Source organism: Haematobia irritans, chromosome 4 (assembly GCF_050003625.1).
Source record: "Haematobia irritans isolate KBUSLIRL chromosome 4, ASM5000362v1, whole genome shotgun sequence".
Lineage (NCBI taxonomy): Eukaryota > Metazoa > Arthropoda > Insecta > Diptera > Muscidae > Haematobia > Haematobia irritans.
The window spans coordinates 157,199,658-157,216,113 of NC_134400.1; the positions used below are offsets into that span (position 1 = coordinate 157,199,658).

The following is a 16,456-nucleotide window of genomic DNA, read 5'->3' on the forward strand; positions in this document are numbered from 1 at the left end:
TGTCATGGACCAATCTAACGTTTCAAATAAAGAACCGATGAGATTTTGCAAATTTTATGCGTTTTTTTAAAAAAAAAAGTTATCAAGCTCTTAACAAATCACCCTTTACTTCTACAAAATCTATGTACTTAAAATTTAAATCTAACGTTATGGGACGTAACACAATTTTAACGAAAAATAAAAATGCAAGGAAAGTCTAAAGTCGGGCGGGCCGATTATAATATACTCTGCACAACTTTGTATTTAGATCTACATTTTGATAAAATCTCAAATCAGACTTCTACAAAGTCTCGGCCAATATTTGGGAAATATTTATAATTGTTTAGACAATTTCGCAAAAATGCATTTATGATTCATTCATTGAAAAATTTGAAAATGTGAGTCATTTCTACAAGTTTTCGAATTAGCAGCAATTTTTCCAAAATTGTATGCTCACTGAATACAATTTTGGAAAAATTTTTGTATATGTTACAATTTTGCAAAATTTTATATAGAAATAAAATTTTGGAAAACTTTCTACAGAAACAAAATTTTGACTAAATTTTCTATAGAAATCAAAATTTGACCAAATATATAGAAATAAACTTTTGAATAAAATTTTTATAGAAATACAATTTGGCAAAATTTTTTATAGAAATAAAAGTTTGAAAAATTATCAATAGAAATACAATATAAAAACAAGTATATACGGCCGTAAGTTCGGCCAGGCCGAAGCTTATGTACCCTCCATCATGGATTGCGTAGAAACTTCATCTAAACACTGCCATCCACAATCGAATTACTTAAGTTGCGGTAACGCTTGCCGATGGCAAGGTAGTCCATACGTGGTATATATTAAATCAAAAAAAATCGATCCAATACGTATATAATTCAGTTTGACAAAGTAGACATAAAATTTTGACAAAATTTTCTACAGAAATAAAATTTTAACAAAATTTTCTATAGAAATAAAATTTTCACAAAATTTTCTATAGAAATAAAAATTTTGACAAAATTTTCTATAGAAAGAACATTTTGACAAAATTTTATATAGAAATAAAATCTTGGTAGATTATTTTTGACTCGACTGGCAACCATGAATTTGAACCGAACAAAATTTTCTAAAGAAATAAAATTTTGACAAAATTTTCTAAAGAAATAAAATTTTGACAATGATGAAAATTTTATTATGAACCGAATAGAATTTTAACAAAATTTTCTCTAGAAATAAAATTTTGACAAAATTTTCTATAGAAATAAAATGTTGACAAAATTTTCTATAGAAATAAAATTTTGGTAGATTATATATAATTATGGACCGATGTGGACCAATTTTTGCATGGTTGTTAGAGACCATATACCAACATCATGTACAAAATTTCAGCCGGATCGGATGAAATATGCTTCTCTTAGAGGCTCCACAAGCCAAATCTGGGGATCGGTTTATATAGGGGCTATATATAATTAAGGACCGATATGGACCACTTTTTGCATGGTTGTTAGAGACCATATACCAACATCATGTTCCAAATTTCAGCCGGATCGGATGAAATTTTCTTCTCTTTGAGGCTCCGCAAGCCAAATCTGGGGATCGGTTTATATGGGGGCTATATATAATTATGGACCGATGTGGACCAATTTGTGCATGATTGTTAGATACCATATACCAACACCATGTACCAAATTTCAGCCGGATCGGATGAAATTTGCTTCTCTTTTAGGCTCCGCAAGCCAAATCTGGGGATCGGTTTATATAGGGGCTATATATAATTATTGACCGATATGGACCAATTTTTGCATGGTTGTTAGAGACCATATACCAACATCATGTACCAAATTTCAGCCGGATCGGATGAAATTTTCTTCTCTTTGAGGCTCCGCAAGCCAAATCTGGGGATCGGTTTATATGGGGGCTATATATAATTATGGACCGATGTGAACCAATTCTTGCATGGTTGTTAGAGACCATATACCAACACCATGTAGCAAATTTCAGCCGGATCGGATGAAATTTGCTTCTCTTTTAGGCTCCGCAAGCCAAATCTGGGGATCGGTTTATATGGGGGCTATATATAATTATGGACCAATGTGGACCAATTTTTGCATGGTTGTTAGAGACCATATACCAACACCATATACCAAATTTCAGCCGGATCGGATGAAATATGCTTCTGTTAGAGGCTCCACAAGTCAAATCTGAGGGTCCCTTTATATGGGGGCTATACGTAAAAGTAGACCGATATGGCCCATTTTCAATACCATCCGACCTACATCGATAACAACTACTTGTGCCAAGTTTCAAGTCGATAGCTTGTTTCGTTCGGAAGTTAGCGTGATTTCAACAGACGGACGGACGGACGGACGGACATGCTTAGATCGACTCAGAATTTCACCAGAATATATATACTTTATGGGGTCTTAGAGCAATATTTCGATGTGTTACAAACGGAGTGACAAAGTTAATATACCCCCATCCTATGATGGAGGGTATAAAAAAGCATTCGTATTTTAAGGTCATGAATCTTTGGGCTCAGGACAATATTTTTTCAGTGTACATATAAGGCAATAGGCCCAGCTATGATGATATAGAATTAGATATAATTGTATGTACTACCATATAGTATAATGAGATCTAACATCAGATCCAATAATATATTGGAATAGATATAACTATATCTAAGACATTAAATCTAGGCCAACATTTAGATCTAATCAGATCTTAATCCATAGATTAATTAGATATAACTAAACCCTGCCATTTTCCGGATCTACTTTCTCAATTTTCTTCAATTTTTATTAGTGTTATTAGAAAATTCTTAGATTAAAAATGGAGATTTTATGTTATAACGTTTTCATGTGGACATATGCACAAAGTTTTAATACACATGCTTTGAAGGAGAAAAATTTACTGATAACATTTGTTTTGTCAGTGTATGGTTTAGTACAAAATAATCCACTAAACAGCATGCGGTTCGAGTTAAGGGTTATACTTATCACAATGCTTTCTGTTGTTCTTGGGATTGGTTCACTTTCTTCTTATTCTTTGTGAGTTTAAAGAAAAATACTGAAGGGTGACAAGAACATCGAGGAACTTTTGCTTTTTATCATCACATATTTACTATGTAAATAAATGAAAACATATTCTTGGTATATGTTCGGTCAGTATTATCGAAATAAAAATGCCCCATTTCTCTTTATAAACTCCAAGATTTGTTTTTTTTTTTTTTTTTTTGCTGATAACAGAGCAAACACCAGTAAAAGGCAATCATTCCTTTATATTGTTCAGTTCAAAAATGTGTGTTTTTTTATTTCCTTTTCATTTTAGTTTTCATATGGTGATGAGTCTTTAGGAAACTCTGAATGAAATCGTTCATTCATGGCATTTGTTCGCAATAGTACAATTGATTTCTTTTTAAAAGAAATTTAAGATTTCAGCGGACGCAACATCCGCTCTTGGGAATAAAAAATTTTAAGTTCCTTTAGTGATAAGAATTTAGGTCTAATATCAATCATAAAATGGCCATTGACCGTATTAAAATAAATAAGAAATGAATTTTATTATAAATACATACGATCACATAAATACATTTAACAATATACTCAAAAAAAGGTTTAATCGGATCTGAAGATTTTTGTATTGATTTCAAGCCACAGAAGCTGCTTCTGATATTTTTCAGGAAGCAATCCAGCTTTAAATCAAGAAAATTTATAGTAAATTTCAAATTTGTAATGGATTATTTTAATTGGTCTATACACACAAAAAATTTTTTTTCTGATTCAATCACGAAATTAATTGATCCAATTAATTTTTAAATTGAAATGTCTTCAATCACAGAAATGATAGTATCAATTAAAAAATTAATTGAAGGTCAATTAAAAAATTAATTGAAGGTCAATTAAAAAATTAATTGATACTATTAATTTTTGTGATTGATTTTTGTTTCAATTAAAAAATTTTTTGATTCAATTAAATTTTTAATTGAATATTTTTTAAAACTCAATTAAAATTTTAATTGGAAAAATTTTCGTGAAATTTTTTTCTGTGTACACTGAAAAAACAAATTTACGTGATATTAAAGATTACCCAACCTCAATTTTAGGAGGCGCAATTAACACACTATTACGGACAAATTTCTTTAAAATAATGAAATTTTAATTAAAAGTAAGTTTATCATCTTTGCTTCAAAATGTTTTTTCATTTTAAGACATACATTTTGAAAATTTGCATCCCTTCGTTAAAGTTGCATGTCTCTAAATTAAGGCAAATTTTTCTTAATGTAAAGAAATGCATTTTTGATTTAAAGATATCGTGCTTAAATTAACTGAAATATTGAATCTTTAGATTTAAGATAAAAACACTTCAAATACAGGCTAAGACCTATTTTGAGGATTTTGCATCATCTTTGGTTTAAAGTTTTTTTGGAATTAAGAAAATATTTTTTAATTCGAAGTATCCATCATAATTTGGATTCATAAACTGGCATTTGTTTGTACGTGAATAACTTTATTAATACACCGGAAAAATAGAATGAGAATTCGATAAATGAGATTTGTATCCAAATTTTAATTTTATAGATCCTAGATTTAAAGCCAGATAGGTCGCAAAAAAATTTCCCTATTTTAAAGAACCCACATCTTTGGCTCGGAATCAATACCATAATCCTTAAAGGAAGGTCAAAATCTTTGGATTCAAGTAAACTTTTTTTTTTTGAGTGTAAGGGAGATGTACAAACATAAACATTAATTATATTTGGCGTCCAACATAAATTGCGGGCATGTAAAATGAAATTTTCTATTTCTATGATTCGAAAAATTGCGGCTTCCATGGCAAATTGACAGATCGGTTCACCCTCAAAAAAAAGTTTTCTTGGATCCAAAGTTTTTGATCTTCCCTTAATTATGGAAATTGATATCCAAATTTTAACATATACTTCAAAGTAAAAAGGTGTTTTATTCCAAAAATCTTCAAACCGAAGCTTAAAAAAGTCCTCAAAATAGTTTTAGTCTATATTTGAAGCGCTTTTATCTTAAATCTAATTATTTAACATTTCATGTAATTTAAGGACGATCTTTAAAACAAAAATATTTTCCTTTACTTTAAGAAAACTTCGCCTTAGTTCAAATATATACGACTGTACGTAAGGACACACATTTAATTAAGATGCCATTATTTTAAAGAAATTTATCTTTAATATTGTGTAAACTGTTGCGTAATCTTTAATAACACGTAAGTGCAACTGAATTTCAAATCTCAAGTAAACTGAAAAAACAGTGAACCCACCAGGAAGAAAAATTGTGGTTAATTTTAGATTATTTTTAGAAAATTTTAACCAAACAGTATTACCAAATTGAAGAATGCTTTTAGTGCATTACAAAATTAAGATGAATGCATTTTTAATAAAATTTACAAATTTAAAGAAATAATTAACTATTTTGTGGGGAGTACGAATTTAGCAATTTGAGTATAATTTTTCCCCTTTTTATACCCTCCACCATAGGATGGGGGTATTATTAACTTTGTCATTCCGTTTGTAACACATCGAAATATTGCCCTAAGATCCCATAAAGTATATATATTCTGGGTCGTGGTAAAATTCTGAGTCGATCTGAACATGTCCGTCCGTCCATCCGTCCGTCTGTTGAAATCACGCTAACTTCCGAACGAAACGAGCTATCGACTTGAAACTTGGCACACGTAGTTGTTATTGATGTAGGTCAGATGGTATTGCAAATGGGCCATATCGGTCCACTTTTACGTATAAACGGACCCCCAAATTTGGCTTGAGGACCCTCTAAGAGAAGCAAATTTCATCCGATCCGGCTGAAATTTGATACATGGTGTTAGTATAAGGTCTTTAACAACCATGCAAAAATTGGTCCACATCGGTCCATAATTATATATAGCCCCCATATAAACCGATCCCCAGATTTGGCTTGCGGAGCCTCTAAGAGAAGAAAATTTCATCCGATCCGGCTGAAATTTGGTACATGGTGTTAGTATAACTATGCAAAAATTGGTCCACATCGGTCAATAATTATATATAGCCCCCCTATAAACCGATCCCCCGATTTGGCTTGCGGAGCCCCTAAGAGAAGCAAATTTCATCCGATCCGGCTGAAATTTGGTACATAGTGTTAATATATAGTCTCTAATGACCATGAAAAAATTGGTCCACATCGGTGCATAATTATATATAGCCCCATATAAACCGATCACCAGATTTGACCTCCGGAGCCTCTTGGAAGACCAAAATTCATCTGAATCAGTTGATATTTGGTACGTGATGTTAATATATGGCCTCAAACAGCCATGCAAAAATTGGGCGAAATCGGTCCATAATTATATATAGCCCCCATATAAACCGATCCCCAGATTTGACCTCCGGTGCCTTTTGGAGAAGCAAAATTCATCTGATCTGGTTGAAATTTGGTACGTGGTTTTACTATATGATATTTAACCACCATGCCAAAAGTGGTCCATATCAGTCCGTAATCATATATAGCCCTTATATAAACCGATCCCGAGATTTGGTTTTGAAACCTCTTGGAGGAGCAAATTTCATCCGAGTCAGTTGAAATTTGGAATATTGTGCTAGTTTATGGCCGTTAACAACCATGCCTAACTAGTTCCATATCGGTCTATAGTTATATATAGCCCTCAGATAAATCGATTCCCAATCACACAAAAATTGGTCCATATCAAGTTCATAATTGTATATAGCCCCCATATAAGGGACCCCCATATTTCAATTCTAGCTCCCTACGTACCGTGCAAAAGTCCATATCGATTCGTAATTATTCGTAGACTTACCTACACATACCTTTTTTGTTTAATATATACCACATATGGACTAACTCACAAGTTAGAAAACGATTTAAGATACCACAACCCAAATAATTCGATTGTGGATGCCACTCTTTCGTAGAAGTTTCTACGCAATCCATGGTGGAGGGTACATAAGATTCGGCCTGGCCGAACTTACGGCCATATATACATGTTTTAGTTCATTTATCTAATGTACGCAAAAATTATTAGCGTAAAGGAAACTTTCTCCAAACATAACAATTCCACGAATTAAAATAAAGTTCAATTGGCTTTAGTGAAATAAAGGGTTCACTTTTATGAGTGTAACTAGGATGAAAATTGCAGCTTCCATGCTACCATGAAATCAAATCGGGAAATCGGTCTATATCAAAACACATCGGAATACTGGCTTCATACCCCATAAAGTATATATATTCTAGCTATATTTTTCCATCTCTCCATCTGTTGAAATCACGCTAGCATCCGAATGAAACAAGCTATCGATTTGAAACTTGACACAAGTAGTTTTCATTGATGTTGGTCAGATGATACTGCAAATGGACTATATCGTACCACGTTTAGGTATAGCCCCCATATAAAACAATCCGCAGATTTGAGCCTACGGCCGAATCTTTTGTACCCTCCACCATGGATTGCCTACAAAGTTCTACTAATGACTGTCAACCTCGATTAGGGTTACCTATTTGAATAAGCATCTTTAATTCGTGATTGGGTTATGTAGAAAAGTCTATAAATAATTTTGAATAGAGGGCCAAATTTTCACCGGATCGAATGAAATTTGCTCCTTCAAGAAATTCCGGAGGTCAAATCTGGGGATCGGTTTATATGGGGCCTATGTATTATTATAGAGCTATTTGTACTTTTGGTATGATTTTAATTTGGTACGCAATGTTAGAGGAGATACACTAACATTGCGTACCAGAATTCAACCGAAGCTACCTCTTTTCTCCGGAAGTCAAATCTGTGGGTCGGCTTGTATGAGACTTATACTTAAAAGTGGTCCGATATGGCCCATTTTCAATACTATCCGACCTACATCAATAAAATCTACTTGTGTCAAATTTCAAGTCGATATACGTCGCGACCCGCGACGTATACATTCATACATACGTTAAGGGGTCAGATACCAATATTTCGATGTGTTACAAATGGAGTGACAATGTTAGTATACTACCCATCTAATGGTGGAGGGGTTTCCCAGTACACTCAAACAAAAGGGGCACTAAAGCTATATTAATTTTTTTGATCATAGAATGTATTCTGTTTTAATATTATCCCAGCCCAGCAAAAAAGATTTGGAAGTTCTTCCAAAGGCACAACTTTAAAAGCACTTCCATATGCACTCCCAATGATGTTCTTTATTTTAACTACCCAGGAAGTTCTTTTAATTCAATTTTTTACAACTTGGTTTTTTCATACTTTTAATGGGAAATTTTAACTTTTTCGTCTCAAAGAGGTTAAAAACAAAGTAAGAATTCATAAAGTGGTACAAATCATTTAAATTTTGTCGAAAAAAATACTAAATCCAATCTGAAAAAATTATGAATTTTTGAAAATATTTGAGGTCTAACGTTTCCGGCAAGCGTTAGAATCCACAAAAAATTATAAAAAATTATAAAAATTATTTATTTGACAAAATATCACAGAATTTTTTAATTTACATCCAAAATATTGAATTCGGATCACACCTAAAGAAGTGATGCAAATTCAGGGCAACGGCTGTTGAAATGGAGGACTTCCGTTCTATGACAAGCCCATGTTAAATTCATCACTTCTGCGTCAATTTTGCACCATTTCCGGATCCAAAAAGAAGCAAGCGACGCTTTTTCTGGGCAACAACAAATTAAGTAGTGAAAATGTTCTTTTTGGATCCGGAAGTGGTGCAAAATTGACGCAGAAGCGATGAATTTAACATGAGCTTGTCATAGGACGGATGTCTACCATTTCAACAGCCGCTGCACTGAATTTACATCACTTCATAAGGTGTGAGGTGAATTCAGTGTTTTGGTTGTGAATTAATATATTTTGTGATATTTGGACAAATAAATAAGTTAAACATTTTTTTATGATTTTTAATGCTTTATAACGCTTAGCTGGAACGTTTGTCATCAAATAGTTCCAAAAATTCGCAATTTGTCTAGAAAGGATTTAACATTTTTTTCGGCTAAATTTAAATAATTTGTACCATTTTATTAATTCTTAATTTGTTTTTAACTTATTTGAAACAAAAAAAATATAAATTTCCCATTAAAAATATGAAAAAAGCGACATATAAAAAAACTGACACAAATGAATTTCCTGTGCAGTTAAAATAAACAACATCTTTGGGAGGGCATTTTTGGAAGTTCTTTTAAAGTTGTGCCTTGAGAAGAACTTCCAAATTTTTGTGCTGGGATGGTTTAGTTTTTTCCCAACATGAAAAAGTTTCCTTCTCTTTAATACATTTTTGTCTGCTTTAGTTAAAATTGTTATATTTTACCAAAAATGCGTCGTATGGGAGTAAAGACATTTTTCCAATTCCTATGTTTCCTTAAAAAAAATTCTTTAACAAGTGAAAAACTTCATTATGTTTAATAAATATTTCTAATTTGTCGAAAATATTTACAGTCCACTCGCGGTAACGTGAACTAATTAAAACCAAGAGAGTTCACGTTAGCGAACTTCAACGAATTTCAGAACAAAACATAGCCATATTCGGGAGTTTTACATGTTCTAGCGTGATAGTCTTTTATTTTTGTTATTAGTGATATTAAAAACTTAATTGAATTTCATGAAAAAATTAAAAAAAAAAAAAAAAAAAAACAAGTATATACGGCCGTAAGTTCGGACAGGCCGAATCTTATGTACCCTCCACCATGGTTTGCATAGAAACTTCTACGAAAGACTGTCATCCACAATCGAATTAATTGGGTTGTGTTATCTTAAAACTTCTTAACATCGTTTTCTAAATTGTGAGTTAGTCCATACGTGGTATATATTAGACAAAAAAGTTATGTATAGGTAAGTCTACAAATAATTACGAATCGATATGGACTTTTGCACGGTACGTGGAGAACAGAATTGAAATATGTGGGTCGCTTATATGGGGGCTACAATTATGAACTTGATATGGACCAATTTTTGTGTGATTGGCGATCTATTTATCTTAGGGCTATATATAACTATAGACCGGCATGGTTGTTAACGGCCATATACTAGCACAGTGTACCAAATTTCAACTGACTCGGATGAAAATTGCTCCTCCAAGAGGCTCCAAAACCAAATCTCTGGATCGGTTTATATGGGTGTCTATATATGATTATGGACTGATATAGACTACTTTTGGCATGGTTGTTAAATATCATATACTAACACCACGTACCACATTTCAACCTGATCGGATGAATTTTGCTTCTCCAAGAGCTCCAAAACCAAATCTCGGGATGGGTTTATATGCGGCTATATATAATTATGGACTGATATGAACCAATTCCTGCATGGTTGTTGGATACCATATACTAACATCACGTACCAAATTTTAACCGAATCGGATGAATTTTGCTCTTCCAAGGGGCTCCGGAGGTCAAATCTGAGGATCGGTTTATATGGGGGCTATATACAATTATGGACCGATGTGGACCAATTTGTGCATGATTGTTAGAGACCATATACCAACACCATGTTCTAAATTTCAGCCGGATCGGATGAAATTTGCTTCTCTTAGAGGCTCGGCAAGGCAAATCGAGGGATCGGTTTATATGGGGGCTATATATAATTATGGACCGATGTGGACCAATTTTTGCATGGTTGTTAGAGATCATATGCTGACACCATGTACCTAATTTCAACCGGATCGGATGAAATTTGCTTCTCTTAGAGGCTCCGCAAGCCAAATCTGGGGATCGGTTTATATGGGGGCTATACATAATTATGAACCGATTTCGACCAATTTTTGCATGGCTGTTTGAGGCCATATATTAACACAACGTACCAAATTTCAACTGAATCAGATGAATAGCATAGAAGACGCATTTCTCTAAAGTTTTTTTCCTTGTCCAAAAGTAAACTTTTCAATGAAGTCGTATTGTCCTTATAATTAAGTCATTTCACTTAAAAATGGGTATCATAACATGAAAGAAAAAATTTTTGGGCTAAGGTCAAGTTGACTTTAAATTTAATGAAATTGTCTTTAAATTTGTTGTCTTTTTGTATCTTGACTACAAAACAAAAAATCGTTCAAATATAGAACATGTTTTTCAACACTTTATTTTAAAGACGTTTTTTACTTGAAACATAGCATAATTTCTACTGGAAGTCGAGTCTTAATTTGGAAAATAAAGTTGTCGTTAACTCGTTTTTAAAGGATTTTGATAGCATATGAAGAAAAAAAGCTGAGAAAGCGAAAACTTCGCATCTCCGCATCTTTGGCTTGGAATCAATACCAAATTTTTTAAAGTAAAGACAAAATCTTTGGAACCTGGTAAGGTTTTTTTCAGTGCACGTTACCGCGAGTGCACTGTATTTATTTTTTCATATCGTCGTTTTTAATATACACTAAAAAATATTGTCCTTAAAATACGAATGCATTTCTCTATTATATTTATATACCCTCCATCATAGGATGGGGGTATATTAACTTTGTCATTCCGTTTGTAACACATCGAAATATTGCTCTAAGACCCCATGAAGTATATATATTCTGGGTCGTGGTGAAATTCTGAGTCGATCTAAGCATGTCCGTCCGTCCGTCCGTCCGTCTGTTGAAATCACGCTAACTTCCGAACGAAACAAGCTATCGACTTGAAACTTGGCACAAGTAGTTGTTATTGATGTAGGTCGGATGGTATTGAAAATCGGCCATATCGGACCACGTTTACGTATAGCCCCCATATAAAGAGACCCTCAGATTTGGCTTGTGGAGCCTCTAAAAGAAGCATCTTTCATCCGATCCGGCTGAAATTTGGTATATGGTGTTGGTATATGGTCTCTAACAACCATGCAAAAATTGGTTCACATCGGTCCATAATTATATATAGCCCCCATATAAACCGATCTCCAGATTTGGCTTGCGGAGCCTCAAAGAGAAGAAAATTTCATCCGATCCGGCTGAAATTTGGTACATGATGTTGGTATATGGTCTCTAACAACCATGCAAAAATTGGTCCACATCGGTCCATAATTATATATAGCCCCCATATAAACCGATCCCCAGATTTGGCTTGCGGAGCCTCTAAGAGAAGCAAATTTCATCCGATTCAGCTGAAATTTGGTACATGGTATTGGTATATGGTCTCTAACAACCATGCAAAAATTGGTTCACATCGGTCCATAATTATATATAGCCCCCATATAAACCGATCTCCAGATTTGGCTTGCGGAGCCTCAAAGAGAAGAAAATTTCATCCGATCCGGCTGAAATTTGGTACATGATGTTGGTATATGGTCTCTAACAACCATGCAAAAATTGGTCCATATCGGTCCTTAATTATATATAGCCCCCACTTAAACCGATCCCCAGATTTGGCTAGTGGAGCCTCTAAGAGAAGCATATTTCATCCGATCCGGCTGAAATTTGGTACATAGTGTTGGTATATGGTCTCTAACAACCATGCAAAAATTGGTCCACATCGGTCCATAATTATATATAGACCCCATATAAACCGATCTCCAGATTTGGCTTGCGAGGCCTCAAATAGAAGCAAATTGCATCCGATCCGGCTGAAATTTGGTACATGGTATTGGTATATGGTCTCTAACAACCGTGCAAAAATTGGTCCACATCGGTTCATAATTATATATAGCGCCCATATCAACCGATCCCCAGATTTGGGTTGCGGAGCCACAAAGAGAAGCAAATTTTATCCGATCCGCCTGAAAGTTTGTACATGATATTGGTATATGGTCTCTAACAACCGTGCAAAAATTGGTCCACATCGGTTCATAATTATATATAGCCCCATATAAACCGATCCCCAGATTTGGCTTGCGAAGTCTCCAAGAGAAGCAAATTTCATCCAATCCGGTTGTAATTTGGAACATGGTCCATATCGGTCCATAATTATATATAGCCCCCATATAAAACGTTCTCCAGATTTGACCTCCGGAGCCTCTTGGAGGAGCAAAATTCATACGATCCGGTTCAAAGTTGGAACGTGGTGTTAGTATATGGTCGCTAACAACCATACCAAAATTGGTCCAATCACACAAAAATTGGTCCATATCGGTTCATAACCATGGTTGCCACTAGAGCCAAAAATCATCTACCAAAATTTTATTTCTATAGGAAATGTTGTCAAAATTTTATTTCTAGAGAAAATTTTGTTAAAATTTTATTCGGTTCATAATAAAATTGTCATCATTGTCAAAATTTTATTTCTATAGAAAATTTTGTCAAAATTTTATTTCTATAGAAAATTTTGTCAAAATTTTATTTCTATAGAAAATTTTGTTCAAATTTTATTCGGTTCATAATCATAATTGCCACTCGAGCCAAAAATAATCGACCAAGATTTTATTTCTATAGAAAATTTTGTTAAAATTTTATTTCTGTAGAAATTTTTTTAATATTTTTTTTTCTGTAGAGAATTTTGTCAAAATTTTATGTCTACTTTGTCAAACTGAATTATATACGTATTGGATCGATCTTTTTTGATTTAATATATACCACGTATGGACATACAATTTAGAAGATGGTGTTAGGAGGTTTTAAGATAACTTGCCATCGGCAAGCGTTACCGCAACTTAAGTAATTCGATTGTGGATGGCAGTGTTTAGAAGAAGTTTCTACGCAATCCATGATGGAGGGTACATAAGCTTCGGCCTGGCCGAACTTACGGCCGTATATACTTGTTTAGTTTAATATATACTACGTATGGACTACCTTGTTTTTTTTTGTTTTTGTCCAAAATCGATAACCTTGTAAATGATGTCGTTTTGTCCTTATAATTAATTGATTGGATTTAAAATGAATATGTTTACACGAAAGAAAATTTTGTTTGACTAAAGTCAACTTGTCTTTAAGAATTCCCAAAAATTCTAAAAAATTAATGAAAATGTTTTTGTCTGTTTGCTTCTTGAATACAAAGAAAAGAAACGTCCCAAAATAGGACATATCTTTTCACACATTATTTCAAAAAAGATTTTTATTTGAAACGTAGCATAATTTTTACTGGAAGTCAAGTCTGAATTTGGAAATTTAAGTTTTCCTTGACACGTTTTTAAAGTACTCTGTTAGCACATTAAGGAAAACGCAGAAATAACGAATAAATTCCAATTTATTTCCTAGAACCAAGTACGCCAAACTCAAATTTAAAAGAGAATTGAGTCCTAAAGGTATCGCTACTTCAATTCTCAATACCAAAATCATTAGTATAAAGATAAAATCTTTGGAACCGGCCATGATTTTTTTCAGTGAAAGAGACAATAAGGCTATTTTACCTATTTATGTTCATAGATTTTATTATGTTTTATTTACCATGAGAGAGTTTCCTTTTTTTATTAATTTTTTGTTTAATTTTGTTAAATTTTTTTTATGTTTTACCAAAGTTGTGTCGATCTTGAAAGACATTTTTGAAATTTCTTACTTCAATTTGTTTCTTCACAAATAACAGTTTTTCTTTAGCAAGAGAAAAAAAATATTTATTGCTTGAGTTTTTCCAAAAATATTTACTTATTTTTATCATATCGCCGTTTGTAATATAATTTAGTTAAACATTTCTAAAACTAAACTACATTTTCTCTCCTTGTGGGTTCACTTGTTTTGAGTGTATCAAATACGCAAGACCTAAACTTAAGATTGAATTACGTCTTAACTACCTCCTTAATGTAATTCCTTGTTTACTTAGCTCAGATTTAGTACCAAAATGATTAAAGCAAAGAAAAACATCTTTGGAATATAGTGATCTTTTTTAGTGTATGTTAAATAGACAGTTTGGTTTTTCCTATAACTAATTTTTGTTTCTGTGTCTTTTATATACAATATTTGCATCAACTTATTTTATTTATTACATTTTCCAAAAATTGCAAATTTATCTTATATTTTTTGTTTTCATTGTTTATACGTTCATTCCATATTTTTATAACTTCATTATAGAGTTTTTCTTTTATCTCTCATTAATTCTCACTCTATCTCTCTCTTTACAGGTAAAAATGAGTAGGAGGGCTTAAACACCGCAATAATGTTTACCAATTACTCAGTTTTTGTTTATTTTGGTTTAATACACACGAGGACCACCAGGTAGATCATAATGTTCTATTTCTCTTAGAGCACACCTTTTGAATCAGTTAGATTTGTCTTCTGAAAACACTCTCACTCTCTGGTGTCTCTTTGTTGAATACCAACAAAAACAGACCAATACAAATTTATTGCATTGGGTTCCGTGTTTCGTGTAGCTGTTGGTGTGTTAGAGCAATCCGAAATGCATTTTAAAGTTACAAGATACACAAATAATCTTAAAGATACATTTTTTTCTCAACTATCTCTTCAATGGTTTCTTCTTTTTATCGATCATTCGTTGTTGTTGTTTTTTTTCACACAATTTAAACATGCAGGCATGTTTTCTTAAAATTTCTTGTGTGTTTTTTGATATTTTAGATTTTTTCAACATCATTGGTGGACAATTGACAGCAGTGGTGGGGGCTAGCACCATCTCTTGAGGGGGCCACACATTGATTTGCTGTTCATACTGCTGGCTATCCACACCAATGTCTTCAATACATATGGTAAGTTTAAAATTTCATTCTTTTTAATTTTCGTAGAATTTTACTTAAATTTCACTAACCACAACATTTTATATGATTTCCTATATTCTATATGATTTTTTTTCCTTGGTATTGTGGGCTTCACGACATTTCTTCGGTTTGTTAATTTTTTTTTCTTTGAAGGGGAAAACATGTGTTATTTTACAATTTTATTTGATATGGTATGAATATTTGCTGTGTTTGTAATTTTCCCCCCAATAACTCTTTTTTATTTGAGGATATTTGCACTTTTAATAATTTCACATTGTATACAAAATATTTTTACAATTGACAATTCAACCTAATTATTTTTACAATATTTACTTTTTGCTTTGTTTTTCTTGGTGTGGCAGTCTAGTATTTGACTATTGTGTATTCCTTTTTGTACTTTAGAGGAGAAACAACGACGACCCTATTTACTGCCTACCGCAACAAACCCGTTTTAATCCGCTATTCAACCAACCGTTAACGAGGACGTCCAACACTCAACTGATCTCAGGGAGAATACGATGCCATAATCGTACACGTATGTACGCTCTCGCAATACAAACTCATTCGTGTATCTGAAGTTCTCTCAATTATTTGGATCATTTTAGTTTAGTTAAACTGGAGAGTTGTGGTAAGTGTGTATTTGTTGTTTGAGGACTGCTGCGAGCAGTGTTGCCAGTATTGGGGATTTTTCCCCAAATTGGGGATATTTTTTCGCAAATGGGGATGCAATTTCTGAGCTGGGGATTTGGTGGGGAATTTCCATTAATTTGGGGATTTTTGTGGAGATTTTTTTTTCGAAAAAACGATTTAATCTTTTTTAATAAAATTCTATTTCAATAGACAATTTTGCCAAAATTTTATTTCTATAGAAAATTTTGTCAAAATTTTATTTTTGTAAGAATTTTGTCAAAAATTTTTTTCTGTAAAAAATTTTGTCAAAAT

The 16,456-nt window shown here is 32.8% G+C and overlaps 1 protein-coding gene across 1 annotated transcript in view; it reads right to left on the reverse strand.

The window, feature by feature from the left end:
* The window catches only part of LanB2 (laminin subunit gamma-1), a 70,791-nt gene extending 54,776 nt beyond the window's left edge, over positions 1-16,015 (reverse strand). Inside the window, exon 1 of the mRNA XM_075308146.1 lies at positions 15,848-16,015. The gene's annotated coding sequence lies outside the window, so the exon portion shown is untranslated. The remainder of the gene's footprint in view (positions 1-15,847) is intronic.
* Positions 16,016-16,456: the final 441 nt, after the last annotated feature.